Below are 16,322 nucleotides of genomic sequence, written 5' to 3'. Positions count from 1 at the left end.
ATAAACTGCTGTAGTTGTCAATTATCATTATCCTAATGGTTTAAAAAATTTAATTTTTCCACTGGCTGCTTTACTTTTCCCCTCATTATTAAATACTTTTACAGAGATCTCTGCTTTATCATAACATTTATATGGAGACTTAAATTAAAAATATAGGTTTTTTTTTTGTCTTCAGTCATTTGACTGGTTTAATGCAGCTCTCCAAGATTCCCTATCTAGTGCTAGTCGTTTCATTTCAGTATACCCTCTACATCCTACATCCCTAACAATTTGTTTTACATATTCCAAACGTGGCCTGCCTACACAATTTTTTCCTTCTACCTGTCCTTCCAATATTAAAGCGACTATTCCAGGATGCCTTAGTATGTGGCCTATAAGTCTGTCTCTTCTTTTAACTATATTTTTCCAAATGTTTCTTTCTTCATCTATTTGCCGCAATACCTCTTCATTTGTCACTTTATCCACCCATCTGATTTTTAACATTCTCCTATAGCACCACATTTTAAAAGCTTCCAATCTTTTCTTCTCAGATACTCCGATCGTCCAAGTTTCACTTCCATATAAAGCGACACTCACTTTACACTTTCATACACTTTCAAAAATCTTTTCCTGACATTTAAATTAATTTTTGATGTAAACAAATTATATTTCTTACTGAAGAATCACCAAAGATGCAAAAAAAATTATGATTTTGACCAGAGGAGGGCTAACTAGATTAGAAGTTAATTTTTTTAAATGGGACACATTTGCACCTCGAATTTGGATTCTAGAGACAATGATACATAAGTCTTGTCAGAAACATTTTTCCATAAAGTGGAATCTAACCTCTAAATAACCTTCGAACTTTACCTTTCTTTTCTTTTCTTTTTCCTGTTCAGCCTCCGGTAACTACCGTTTAGATAATACTTCAGAGGATGAATGAGAATGATATTCAAACTTTACCTAGTCCTGAATTCCTTTCAAAAACTCTTTTAAGCACCAAAAACTTTATATTTACAAAACTTTTTAATGTTTTCTATGCAAACACTATAAATAAATAGGATGTATCATTAAGCTCACCCGGGAATTTTGTAACCTATTCTGCATGTGTAAATAATGGAAAAATTCATACAAACATATGTCCTAAAACGGATTGTTTGCAAGTTACGGCTTGTGCAAAATTTCACTCGATTTCAGCTACCCAGGTGAAATGAGATCGTATTGAAATTTTTAGGACGTTAATTAAGGGACGTAATTAGTGATTTCTTATGGTTTTTAACGTGAAAAAACTGTACTTATTTACAACAGAGAAATACACTGATGTGGTATACATTTTGGCTGTCTGTAATGGTAATGCTACAGCTGCAGCAGTAGAATATGAAATAAGTTTTCCGAATGAAGCCGATCGTCCAAGTTTCACTTCCATATAAAGCGACACTCCAAACATACACATTCAAAAATCTTTTCCTGACATTTAAATTAATTTTTGATGTAAACAAATTATATTTCTTACTGAAGAAATATTCGTTTAGCTTGTGCTAATGATATGCATCATTAACTGCTAGTTCCATGTAAAGATTAAAAAGTAACGGAGATAGGGAACATGCTTGTCAGACTCCCTTTCTTATTACGGCTTCTTTCTTATGTTCTTTAATTGTTACTGTTGCTGTTTGGTTCCTGTACATGTTAGCAACTGTTCTTTTATCTCTGTATTTGAACCCTAATTTTTTTTAAATGCTGAACATTTTATTCCAGTCTACGTTATCAAATGCCTTTTCTAGGTCTATAAACGCCAAGTATGTCGGTTTGTTTTTCTTTAATCTTCGTTCTACTATTAATCTGAGGCCTAAAATTGCTTCCCTTGTCCCTATACTTTTCCTGAAACCAAATCGGTCTTCTCCTAACACTTCTTCCACTCTCCTCTCAATTCTTCTGTATAGAATTCTAATTAAGATTTTTAATGCATGACTAGTTAAACTAATTGTTCTGTATTCTTCACATTTATCTGCCTCTGCTTTCTTTGGTATCATGACTATAACATTTTTTCTGAAGTCTGATGGAAATTTCCCTTTTTCATAAATATTACACACCAGTTTGTATAATCTATCATCGCTTCCTCACCTGCACTGCGCAGTAATTCTACAGGTATTCCGTCTATTCCAGGAGCCTTTCTGCCATTTAAATCTTTTAATGCTCTCTTAAATTCAGATCTCAGTATTGTTTCTCCCATTTCATCCTCGTCAACTTCCTCTTCTTCCTCTATAACACTATTTTCTAATTCATTTCCTCCGTATAACTCTTCAATATATTCCACCCATCTATCAACTTTACCTTTTGTATTACATATTGGTGTACCATCTTTGTTTAACACATTATTAGATGTTAATTTATATACCCCAAAATTTTCCTTAACTTTCCTGTATGCTCCGTCTATTTTACCAATGTTCATTTCTCTTTCCATTTCTGAACACTCTTCTTTAATCCACTCTTCTTTCGCCAGTTTGCACTTCCTGTTTATAGCATTTCTTAATTGCCGATAGTTCCTTTTACTTTCTTCATCACTAGCATTCTTATATTTTCTACGTTCATCCATCAACTGCAATATATCGTCTGAAACCCAAGGTTTTCTGCCAGTTCTCTTTATTCCGCCTAAGTTTGCTTCTGCTGATTTAAGAATTTCTTTTTTAACATTCTCCCATTCCTCTTCTACATTTTCTACCTTATCTTTTTTACTCATACCTCTTGCGATGTCCTCCTCAAAGATCTTCTTTACCTCCTCTTCCGCAAGCTTCTTTAAATTCCACCGATTCATCTGACACCTTGTCTTCAGGTTTTTAAACCCCAATCTACATTTCATTATCACCAAATTATGGTCGCTATCAATGTCTGCTCCAGGGTAAGTTTTGCAGTCAACGAGTTGATTTCTAAATCTTTGCTTAACCATGATATAATCTATCTGATACCTTGCAGTATCGCCTGGCTTTTTCCAAGTGTGTATTCTTCTAAAATGATTTTTAAATTGGGTGTTGGCAATTACTAAATTATACTTCGTGCAAAACTCTATAAGTCAGTCCCCTCTTTCATTCCTTTTGCCCAGCCCGTATTCACCCACTATATTTCCTTCCTTGCCTTTTCCAATGCTTGCATTCCAATCTCCAACTATTATTAAATTTTCATCTCCTTTTATGTGTTTAATTGCTTCATCAATCTCTTCATATACACACTCTACCTCATCATCATCATGGGCGCTTGTAGGCATATAGACATTAACAATCGTTGTCGGTTTAGGTTTTGATTTTATCCTTATTACATTGAGGGTTGTAAGGTTCAGTTAACCCTGCATTTTTCCTCAGTTTATTTTATTAACTCTCAAGAAAAATCTATGATTAAAAAATGTTGTGGCACATTCTCATAAAGTCTTTGCCATGATCCTGCCTCTGTTCTGCCTACTTGATGCCAGTTAATAATAACATAAAATCAATGAATTCTAGATGAAAAGTTCGAATTTTAAGTGACAAAGCCTAGTGACAATATCATAACAAATTTTTTTTTTTTTGTAACTTATTTAATGGAAAATTATAAGCAGAAGAAGCCATTTGGCATTCTCAGAGGTTAGACGTGGGAAAGGAGCACCTGATAATGTCGGAGTATATCTGGGTATAAGCAATTTTTCATGCAGTGCAACTTTACAAACTTCAATTGCCCTAAAGGTTGTCATCAGGAAGGGTACCGGTCATAAAATCCTGCCAAATTGCTTCTGCATAACCCAAAAGACAGGATGAAAAGAAAAAAAATGGAAATAAGAGTGCATATTTTTCATTGTTTTATTGTTCCAGACTCTTTTCAGTATATTAAAACATCATATTTAATCAAAACTAATGCCAGTTTTTCTTATTAAAATATTTTATTTCACGTTTAAATATCACGTTTAACGATTAAAATTATTTCAGTTCCTAACAGGGAAAAGTGAATAACAAATACACTTCAACATTATAACACACCATGCTGTACATCATGATAAAAATTGAGTATTTTGGTCTCAAACATCTATTGTGGAGAGGGAAGCAAGTTGGAAATTTTCATTATTAAAATACAGCGTTTAGAACTATATTTCAGTCATTTCACAATGCAACGAACAACATGTGAAACGACCGTAATTTGTTTGCAGTTATTTTTTTCTTTATCTGTAAAAAGTCTTTTTTTTAATTAACTGTTTATTATTAGGTTAAATTAAAGTTGTTTTTTTTTTTTTTTTGTTTTTGAACTCTAGTGAAATTAATATTGAATCAATCCAGTTATTTGTCAAGAAATTAATTATTTTATTTTGTCTGTATTTACAGCTTAGATCTTATTTCTTTAATTTAATAATCTAACTATTATCAACGTATCTTTAGTGTAGGGGACCAATACCTTGCTTTGTCTGCCAATACTTATTAAAAAATCATGATGTTGGTACCACCATGTAAACTCAGTCAGATACGATAATACAGCAACCTGGAGGGCTATATTAAATCTGCAATTTGGAACACCCCAAAACCTCAAGGTAGGTATGTTAGTAGACAACAGTATGTTGTGCAGGTAGTTGGAAATCAATGTCATGTTACAATTTACTAGATGGTTAAAACTGTATGGTTAAACTAGATGGTTTATCATGTTTTACACATGATAAAGTACAGTTTACCAGGCAACTGTGTGGATAATCATGTTAATCTTACGCATAGATATTCAGATGGATCATCAAACTAGTAAAGGTAACCCGTGAAGATGGAAAACAAGTCTGAACTGTTATAAATAAACAGAGGTAAGACTGAAGCAGTCCAACCTCTGTTTGTAAAATGATGAACACAGTATCAAAGTACGAGAAGATACACAAAATCATTTTGCAACAGAGAACGATTATAGATGATTGCAAATATTGATCAAACTTTAGTGAAATATTGGACAATACCTGTGTTCAGACATGAAATCAAGTAATGATTTCTTCTTTATTTAAAATTATTATTTTATCACTTATTATATCTTACACCTGTCACTTAATTTTGTTACATTGTAATACTGGTCTAATTAATTAAGTTTTACTGTGATTTCTCTTAATATATCCAGGTAAATGTTGGAACAATTTTTTTTTATCTGTGGAATATCATATCTCTTTCTTTTTTCTGTTTAGCCTCCCAAACCACCGTAAGGTATTACTTCAGAGGATATTTATGAGTGTAAATGAAGTGTAGTCTTGTAAGTCTCAAGTTAAACATTCCTGAGATGTGTGGTTAATTGAAATCCATGTAAAGTAATTCCCTTTACTAGGATTTGAATCTTAGAACTCTCAACTTTGAAATCAGCTGATTTGCAATGACGAGTTCATAGAGTATCATATATATCCATCCTGTATGTGATCTATATAATATGTTATGTAATGATTACAATAAAAGAATTATTTTAGTTGACAACTACATTAAAGAACTTGTGTAATAAAATATTTAGTCGATGTTAATGGATACATACCCATACTTATAGATAAAATGTTATATAAAAAAACACATTTAACATGAAATATTTAATGTTATATATAGATTGGTTGTAAAGTAACTATTTTAAATTCCTAATAGTTTTATATTTAATAATATATTATAATGAAACAGTTTTGTTCTGTTTCTTAGAACTTACTTGGGTAGAAATAGAACAGTACCTGTTTATCGGAGAATATGCTCAACAATGCTTTATATCACTTCAGCTAATGCAGTCAGCCTTCCACTATGAAGTGTATTTAATATGAGTTCACCAATGGTAGCTGGACCACTCATCAAATATTGCTGTATTTGATCCTAAGAATATTACAAACTGCCATGTAAAGCCAATATGATCTGTAGAACAATCATATTGGCTTGATGCCAACCCTCTACATCCAGGTTGTGAGGTTTTATAAAAGGTGTGGGCTTTACTTGAACCTGAAGTCATACCCTGCAAAATTTTCTTAAGGAAGTGGATGTAGAAGTTTTATTACATTTTTAATTCTTAGTCGAGTGTTGATATAAATTTGATGCATTCTGATCAATATTCCACTGCAGAGTTCATGCTGAAATGCTTTGTAAACATTCTCAAAACTTACAGTCATGAGAAATGCTGGTGCTGATGTTATGTATTAATAAAATAGGTGATCTCTTATATTGTAAACATCTCTTATATTATAGCAAATTAAAATATGGAGGTAATTTACAACCTTTCTGTATACCGATAAAACTTCATAAAGATTTTTTGTGTGTAACTTTCAAAACTACACACAAACAAAAAGATTTACATTATAAGACAAATCAATAAAACACTGTTGATCAAACAACCCATAAACCCATGAGTATAAAATTAAATTACAGTACCTGTAGTTAATATTACATGGACAGACTGAGTGTATATTTTCAAAATACAAGGGACATGCACAAAAAACATTACTTCATATAAATGAAGTAATATATATTACTTAAATATATATATATAGATATATTTAAAACAGGTGTCCTAGACCTCCCCCGTCCTCCTTTTCTAAAATTGAAGGAAGTGATTTTTCTGGAAGATGCAAAAAAAAAATTATGATTTTGACCAGAGGAGGGCTAACTAGATTAGAAGTTAATTTTTTTAAATGGGACACATTTGCACCTCGAATTTGGATTCTAGAGACAATGATACATAAGTCTTGTCAGAAACATTTTTCCTTAAAGTGGAATCTAACCTCTAAATAACCTTTTCTTTTTCCTGTTTAGCCTCTGGTAACTACCGTTTAGATAATACTTCAGAGGATGAATGAGAATGATATTCAAACTTTACCTAGTCCTGAATTCCTTTCAAAAACTCTTTTAAGCACCAAAAACTTTTTAATGTTTTTACATTAAATTTACAAAACTTTTTAATGTTTTCTATGCAAACACTATAAATAAATAGGATGTATCATTAAGCTCACCCGGGAATTTTGTAACCTATTCTGCATGTGAAAATAATGGAAAAATTCATACAAACATATGTCCTAAAACGGATTGTTTGCAAGTTACGGCTTGTGCAAAATTTCACTCGATTTCAGCTACCCAGGTGAAATGAGATCGTATTGAAATTTTTAGGACGTTAATTAAGGGACATAATTAGTGATTTCTTATGGTTTTTAACGTGAAAAAACTGTACTTATTTACAACAGAGAAATACACTGATGTGGTATACATTTTGGCTGTCTGTAATGGTAATGCTACAGCTGCAGCAGTAGAATATGAAATAAGTTTTCCGAATGAAGCCGATCGTCCAAGTTTCACTTCCATATAAAGCGACACTCCAAACATACACTTTCAAAAATCTTTTCCTGACATTTAAATTAATTTTTGATGTAAACAAATTATATTTCTTACTGAAGAAATATTCGTTTAGCTTGTGCTAATGATATGCATCATTAACTGCTAGTTCCATGTAAAGATTAAAAAGTAACGGAGATAGGGAACATGCTTGTCAGACTCCCTTTCTTATTACGGCTTCTTTCTTATGTTCTTTAATTGTTACTGTTGCTGTTTGGTTCCTGTACATGTTAGCAACTGTTCTTTTATCTCTGTATTTGAACCCTAATTTTTTTTAAATGCTGAACATTTTATTCCAGTCTACGTTATCAAATGCCTTTTCTAGGTCTATAAACGCCAAGTATGTCGGTTTGTTTTTCTTTAATCTTCCTTCTACTATTAATCTGAGGCCTAAAATTGCTTCCCTTGTCCCTATACTTTTCCTGAAACCAAATCGGTCTTCTCCTAACACTTCTTCCACTCTCCTCTCAATTCTTCTGTATAGAATTCTAGTTAAGATTTTTAATGCATGACTAGTTAAACTAATTGTTCTGTATTCTTCACATTTATCTGCCTCTGCTTTCTTTGGTATCATGACTATAACATTTTTTCTGAAGTCTGATGGAAATTCCCCTTTTTCATAAATATTACACACCAGTTTGTATAATCTATCATCGCTTCCTCACCTGCACTGCGCAGTAATTCTACAGGTATTCCGTCTATTCCAGGAGCCTTTCTGCCATTTAAATCTTTTAATGCTCTCTTAAATTCAGATCTCAGTATTGTTTCTCCCATTTCATCCTCGTCAACTTCCTCTTCTTCCTCTATAACACTATTTTCTAATTCATTTCCTCCGTATAACTCTTCAATATATTCCACCCATCTATCAACTTTACCTTTTGTATTACATATTGGTGTACCATCTTTGTTTAACACATTATTAGATGTTAATTTATATACCCCAAAATTTTCCTTAACTTTCCTGTATGCTCCGTCTATTTTACCAATGTTCATTTCTCTTTCCATTTCTGAACATTCTTCTTTAATCCACTCTTCTTTCGCCAGTTTGCACTTCCTGTTTATAGCATTTCTTAATTGGCGATAGTTCCTTTTACTTTCTTCATCACTAGCATTCTTATATTTTCTACGTTCATCCATCAACTGCAATATATCGTCTGAAACCCAAGGTTTTCTGCCAGTTCTCTTTATTCCGCCTAAGTTTGCTTCTGCTGATTTAAGAATTTCTTTTTTAACATTCTCCCATTCCTCTTCTACATTTTCTACCTTATCTTTTTTACTCATACCTCTTGCGATGTCCTCCTCAAAGATCTTCTTTACCTCCTCTTCCGCAAGCTTCTTTAAATTCCACCGATTCATCTGACACCTTGTCTTCAGGTTTTTAAACCCCTATCTACATTTCATTATCACCAAATTATGGTCGCTATCAATGTCTGCTCCAGGGTAAGTTTTGCAGTCAACGAGTTGATTTCTAAATCTTTGCTTAACCATGATATAATCTATCTGATACCTTGCAGTATCGCCTGGCTTTTTCCAAGTGTGTATTCTTCTAAAATGATTTTTAAATTGGGTGTTGGCAATTACTAAATTATACTTCGTGCAAAACTCTATAAGTCAGTCCCCTCTTTCATTCCTTTTGCCCAGCCCGTATTCACCCACTATATTTCCTTCCTTGCCTTTTCCAGTGCTTGCATTCCAATCTCCAACTATTATTAAATTTTCATCTCCTTTTATGTGTTTAATTGCTTCATCAATCTCTTCATATACACACTCTACCTCATCATCATCATGGGCGCTTGTAGGCATATAGACATTAACAATCGTTGTCGGTTTAGGTTTTGATTTTATCCTTATTACATTGAGGGTTGTAAGGTTCAGTTAACCCTGCATTTTTCCGCAGTTTATTTTATTAACTCTCAAGAAAAATCTATGATTAAAAAATGTTGTGGCACATTCTCATAAAGTCTTTGCCATGATCCTGCCTCTGTTCTGCCTACTTGATGCCAGTTAATAATAACATAAAATCAATGAATTCTAGATGAAAAGTTCGAATTTTAAGTGACAAAGCCTAGTGACAATATCATAACAATTTTTTTTTTTTGTAACTTATTTAATGGAAAATTATAAGCAGAAGAAGCCATTTGGCATTCTCAGAGGTTAGACGTGGGAAAGGAGCACCTGATAATGTCGGAGTATATCTGGGTATAAGCAATTTTTCATGCAGTGCAACTTTACAAACTTCAATTGCCCTAAAGGTTGTCATCAGGAAGGGTACCGGCCATAAAATCCTGCCAAATTGCTTCTGCATAACCCAAAAGACAGGATGAAAAGAAAAAAAATGGAAATAAGAGTGCATATTTTTCATTGTTTTATTGTTCCAGACTCTTTTCAGTATATTAAAACATCATATTTAATCAAAACTAATGCCAGTTTTTCTTATTAAAATATTTTATTTCACGTTTAATATCACGTTTAACGATTAAAATTATTTCAGTTCCTAACAGGGAAAAGTGAATAACAAATACACTTCAACATTATAACACACCATGCTGTACATCATGATAAAAATTGAGTATTTTGGTCTCAAACATCTATTGTGGAGAGGGAAGCAAGTTGGAAATTTTCATTATTAAAATACAGCGTTTAGAACTATATTTCAGTCATTTCACAATGCAACGAACAACATGTGAAACGACCGTAATTTGTTTGCAGTTATTTTTTTCTTTATCTGTAAAAAGTCTTTTTTTTAATTCTCTGTTTATTATTAGGTTAAATTAAAGTTGTTTTTTTTTTTTTTGTTTTTGAACTCTAGTGAAATTAATATTGAATCAATCCAGTTATTTGTCAAGAAATTAATTATTTTATTTTGTCTGTATTTACAGCTTAGATCTTGTTATTTCTTTAATTTAATAATCTAACTATTATCAACGTATCTTTAGTGTAGGGGACCAATACCTTGCTTTGTCTGCCAATACTTATTAAAAAATCATGATGTTGGTACCACCATGTAAACTCAGTCAGATACGATAATACAGCAACCTGGAGGGCTATATTAAATCTGCAATTTGGAACACCCCAAAACCTCAAGGTAGGTATGTTAGTAGACAACAGTATGTTGTGCAGGTAGTTGGAAATCAATGTCATGTTACAATTTACTAGATGGTTAAAACTGTATGGTTAAACTAGATGGTTTATCATGTTTTACTCATGATAAAGTACAGTTTACCAGGCAACTGTGTGGATAATCATGTTAATCTTACGCATAGATATTCAGATGAATACTCATGATATTCTTCCATATACTGCAGAAAATTCACGATGAATTTCAACATCTGACAAGTTTTTTGCATGAAGGAAATGGATGAGGTCCACACACACTTCACAATCAATGAGATTTTCTAAACAGCAGCTATTTTGAATGATAGTTTTACAAGAACAAACAAGAGAGCGATATTTCCAGTAACACTACTATAAAACCTCACTGAATTGGGTTATTCAACTGTACAAAGATAGAATCACTATCCCCATTCCTTCACTCAATACCAAGGACCAGAAGTTAATTTCTGAATAGCCCTCCCAGTTCAGCGAGATGAGATGAGGAATTATTTTTTTCTCTGTGAAATCTAATTTCTCATTGCACTTGGTGATATCAAGCAAAATCTCTTTCCAAGATTTTAGCATTGTGTTCAGTTTGACTTTGCCAGTCATACAATTACATGAAATTGTGTAATGACAGTAACAATGAACGTGTTTATTGCACACTATGTACTGGAGAATTTTCTGTTGCACATAAAGGAAAGGGTGATATTGAAGACCATGTGAAAACAGCTAACCATAGGAGTGCTATTAATGGTACTGCTTCAGCAAACATGAGATTTTTTTTAAAGCCAAAAATGGGAATAACAATAAGAGTGATCTAGTGTGCTGTTAAAGAAGCTATAATTTCATACCACACTGCTAGACACAAACTCGGTTTCAAAACATCAGACTGCACATCTAAACCGGTTAAAAAGTTATATGACTCAAAATTTTCATCTGCTAGAACCAAAACCGAGGCAATTATTGTTTCACCATTTATTTGATATGTTGAGTTCTTTGGAAATTCATTAATTATGTAACAGTAATGATGGATAGCTCAAACAGAAGTGAAATAAAATTTGTTCCAATTTTGTACGATATTTCAGTCTGGAGGAGGGAATCAAGTTAAACTTTTAAATTTTGATGAAGTGTCAGGTGAAACTGCTCAAATTTAGACTCTGTATCTTTTGCAGTGTGTGAAAAAATACAAACTTGGAGAAAGGTTGATTTGTTATACTGCTGATAACACTAATAGTAATTTTGGTGCTGTGAGGAGAAGGAATGTGAAGAAAATGTGTTCAGAAAAGTTCAAAGTGATTTAGATAGACCTATTTTAGGAATTGGTTATTCAGCCTACATTGTACACAATTCAATACAAACACTCCTGGACGTAGAAGTTATTGTAATAAAAATTTATAAATATTTTCACATATATGCACTATAACTTATATTTTCACATATAACTTAAAGAATTCTGTGAATTTTTGGAAACAGATTACAAAAAGTACTATCTCATAGCAGTACGAGGTTCCTTAGTTTGATACCTGCAATAGAAAGAATTCTTTCCATTTTTGATGGCCTAAAATCATACTTATCTTGTCACAAATGCCCAAAATTATTATTTGATTTTTTTGGAAATCTAGAAAGTGAACTGCTTTTGAAATTTTTATATGGTACTCTACAATCGTTTAATAATATATTTCTGAAATTAAAAGCTAATTCTATCACAGCAACAGAAGCATTTCACACATATTCTGAATTAATTTGTCAACTTCAGGAAAGAAAAACCCACAGATTTATACCATCTTCTGCCAAAGAATTGCTATGCACTCTAAAAGAAAATGATGTTCAGGAACAAAAACAAAAATTCTTCTCAACCTTAGACAATTTTTATAATTCTGATATCGAATGCCTAGAGTTGTGGAAAGCCAGTTTTGACAAAGTTAATAAGTTTCAGTGGATAAAGTTACGAACTGAAATTGCCTGGTCTGATTTAGAAGAGTGCACAGGTTGTTAATGGAATTATAAAAGATTTTGTAACTATTGATGATCTATTTGCTGAACTTACATGTTGAACCAGGTAATTCAAAACCAAACGGTAGGTTGTGGTTCAAGTTCTGAAAAAGTACCAGATACTACTGAAAAGAAGTGGAAAGCAATTTTTAAGGTGTTTCAAAAGACTGATATTTCATGTTACAACATTTCTAAAATGGTGAGTTTATGATGTCTTTGCCTGGGACATCTGCTCCAGTTGAGAGAATTTTTTCAATTACGGGGAATGTTTGGTCTGCAGAAAGGGGTAGACTTTCAGTATCTACTGTTAAACATCTGCTAAATGTTAAAATTAATTTAGAATTTTCTTGTTATGAATTTTATGATGTAATTAAAATAAACAAACCATTTTTGAAAAAAGTCATGTCTAATGAAAAATACAACTGAATAAAAATAGTTTAATGTTTCAGTAAACTGTTAAAACTTTTAAGTAATTTCAAAAATATGTCCTGGGTTGGACCCAAAAAAATATGATAAGCCTATTTATACTTAATAATCTCATATACTGTCATATGACAGTTAACATACTCTCATATACTATCATATGACAGTTAACATACTCTCATATACTATCATATGACAGTATATAAGATTATAAAGATTTCTCTTATTGCTATAGAAAGACACAGATTTTGTCCAGTATTACTGTACCAGTGTGAAAAATTCTGCAGTATTTTAAAGCATAATCCTTTCAAAGTTCATAGATTGATAGCAATCGTACATATCACCTCCCTATGCTTCAAACTTCATCCTTTGGTAGTACCCCTTCTAATATATATTAATAATATGATTAATATATATATTTTGAGAAAACCACTGATCCACTACACTTGCTATCCATTAAATTTTGTGATTAGATTCTTTATGGTCAGACATTCTGTTTTCATTCTTGGTTTTTCAACCAAGATGAAAACATTGTAACACCTTCAACTGTCTGATTTCACGGGGAAAAATAAAATATCATAGCATGTGAATTGTTCTTCAAGAAATGTTCTATTTTCAGAAAAAATTAAAAATCATAATAGGTCTAATATATTTGGGTCCCCTTGCTCCTCCATGGGACTCTTGCAAGAGTCCCTAATCCCTTTAATTAAAAAACTCTAGTGCTCTTAAATACCAAGAATTAAAATATTTGATGTTTGAATCATTCTCTTTGAAAATAATTTTTCTCAAAAAATATTTAAAAAAAAGCCGGGAAACGTTTGCATATCCCAGGTTAACACTTTACAGGATATTTAAATATTTAGAGTACTACTGTAAAAAGGGTCAAAATGCTCATTAAAAAATTTTGATTTACTTGATCAACTGATGTTTTTACATTAAAAATTATGCAGTGTTAAATGCATAAATTTTTAGTAAAACATTTCCATCCCAGTAGATTCCCTTAACCAAATCATCAAAATTAATTTGATTTTATCATCAATTTTGGGACCCAAAATTTTTTTTGGCAATTATACTCTAAAATAAAAATAAGAGTATAATTGCCAAAAAAAATTTTGGGTCCCATTTGACCCCCATCAGTCAACAGCTACTTCATAAAATATTTTGAATAATAGCCTGCAATTTGAAATCATCTCTGCTAAAAAGAATAGTCACAGATTCATAAATAATAACAATATTTACCTCCATCAAATCAGAAACAAAATGTTTTCATGTAATACAGTACAATACTTGGGCTTACAAGAAATAATGGTTGCATTGCCATTTTTAGTAAATTACTGGACCATTTAAAAACATTTCCCATCCATTTATTTAAAATATAATTAAAAAATGTTCTTTTACAGAAACAGTATTACTCTTGTTTGATGGATTTTTAAATAATAATTAATGAAAAATGAAAAAACCTGAATTTTCTGCATCTCTGTTCAACATATACATAAATGTAGGCTCATATAATTTTCATCACCTTTTGAATTGTGTTTATACGTAAATATTATTTCTAGTGTTTATAATTTTAAAAATACTGGCAAAGTATAACATGACTTTCCTGGCTATTAATAATAAAAATTAAAATAGTTAGAGCCAAAAAAAAAAACATTATATATCTTTTAGAGTTGGGAATAAAATTTAAGGAAAGGTTTTCTAAAATTATTCATATATAGGTTAAGCTTAACAAAATTTACTTAAATAAAGTTTTCTCTAAATCTAACACCTTTTAATAACTCCTATAATAAGAAAAAACATTTTTTCAAAAAGACTTTTCTGCATTTTAGATCCAGGGTCTAATTTATAACAAAATTATAGACATTTCTTGATGATCCTGTGTATGGTATATAAGTTTTAAAGATTTTTTGAAAACTGAAGGAAGTTGGAGCAAAAGAACAAAAACTTTCAATTTTAATTTACACAAAATCTCAATTTTAAGAGGTGGGGGTTGATTTTTAAAAAAGATCTTTTGGATTACTCATATATGCATTGTAGGTAATAAATTTACTTTAATACATTTTTCTCTAAAATGCCTTTGAAAAAAATCAAAATTGTTTTTATTACAACCCCCTTAATGAAATTAAAAAAAAAATTATCAGTATATATAGAAGAAATATTTGACCTGATTTGAAGATCCATTTGATCAGTCCTGAGAAGTAAGGTCAAAAGCGCATAAGTAGATTTTTTTTGGTTTAGATCAACTAGTTGGATCCTAAAATGTAAAAATTCACAAAAAATCCTAAAAATGTAAAAATTTGCTTCATTTTCGACATGATCGCCATACCTTCTCTTTTAATAAAGTAATATAAACTTTATGATTTCTTTATTTTTATTTTTAACTTAATTAAATTAGTTTTAATTAAAAAGACTTGATCGGATTTTTTATTTTATGATTAATTGTTAATTTTTGAATACTCCTCTGTTTAAGGCTTTATCATGGATTCCCTCGATCCATTCAGGCAAGTGCTGGCGCTATTTATATTTCTTTTCTCTGTAGAATAGCTTATCTATCCATTGACACTCCAATCTGTAACTAAAATTCAAATGAATTGCTTCCTGAAATCTGTGATAGTATTTTGGTCCTGTTGTTGCAGGTACATTTCGCAGATATAAAGTGAATAAGAATATTGTTGGGTATGATATTCTCCTACAGAGAATTGCAGTTAATTCAGTTTTTCAAAACTAATGACAGATAACTATCTTTCATTTATATGGCTTATGTTAGGATATTGAATTAGTAAATTATTACAGTACTCTTTCGGAATCAAAATGAAAGTAATTTTACCATTACTTGGACTTGAATGCTGCCCATAATATTGTGTAACAGCTGATCAGCAACAACACTGACGAAAAATGAAAAAACCTGAATTTTCTGCATCTCTGTTCAACATATAAATAAATGTAGGCGCATATAATTTTCATCACCTTTTGAATTGTGTTTATACGTAAATATTATTTCATGTGTTTATAATTTTAAAAATACTGGCAAAGTATAACATGACTTTCCTGGCTGTTAATAATAAAAATTAAAACAGTTATAGCCAAAAAAAAAAAAAAAAAAAACATTATATATCTTGTATCCGCATTAGTAAATCCTGTATCAGCAAGACAAAACTGTTTTGTTTGATAACAATTGGAAGTCTTGGGGTTTTTGATAAACTCCAGTACAGTTGTCATTTATAAATTTTTTTTCAGAATGTAATAAAAAAAACTATAATCATGATACAACTCTGTGCTCTTCAATAGGAATATCATTAAAGTTAATTTCTGTTTTATATTTATTCTTGCATGGAAGGTGTGTGTACATAACTCTCTGTCTGCCAGTCTTTCTGAGTGTGATTTTAGTGCAAAGGAACAAGCAGTAAGAATGGCTAAACCGTTTTTAACTGCTTGCTTGTACTATGTTAGTCTCTAAATTAAATCGGCTAGACTTATTAATTTTTTTGAGTTCTAAAGCAGATTTTT

General features: G+C 31.2%; 1 long non-coding RNA gene across 1 annotated transcript in view; it reads right to left on the bottom strand.

Annotated features, from left to right (window-relative positions):
• LOC142333574 (uncharacterized) overlaps positions 1–16,322 on the bottom strand; it is a 29,770-nt gene that overhangs the window by 4,381 nt on the left and 9,067 nt on the right. The window lies entirely within an intron of this gene.

This window comes from Lycorma delicatula, chromosome 13 (genome assembly GCF_047948215.1).
Source record: "Lycorma delicatula isolate Av1 chromosome 13, ASM4794821v1, whole genome shotgun sequence".
In the NCBI taxonomy this organism is placed as follows: domain Eukaryota; kingdom Metazoa; phylum Arthropoda; class Insecta; order Hemiptera; family Fulgoridae; genus Lycorma; species Lycorma delicatula.
This window is presented reverse-complemented; position numbering and strand designations above follow the sequence as displayed.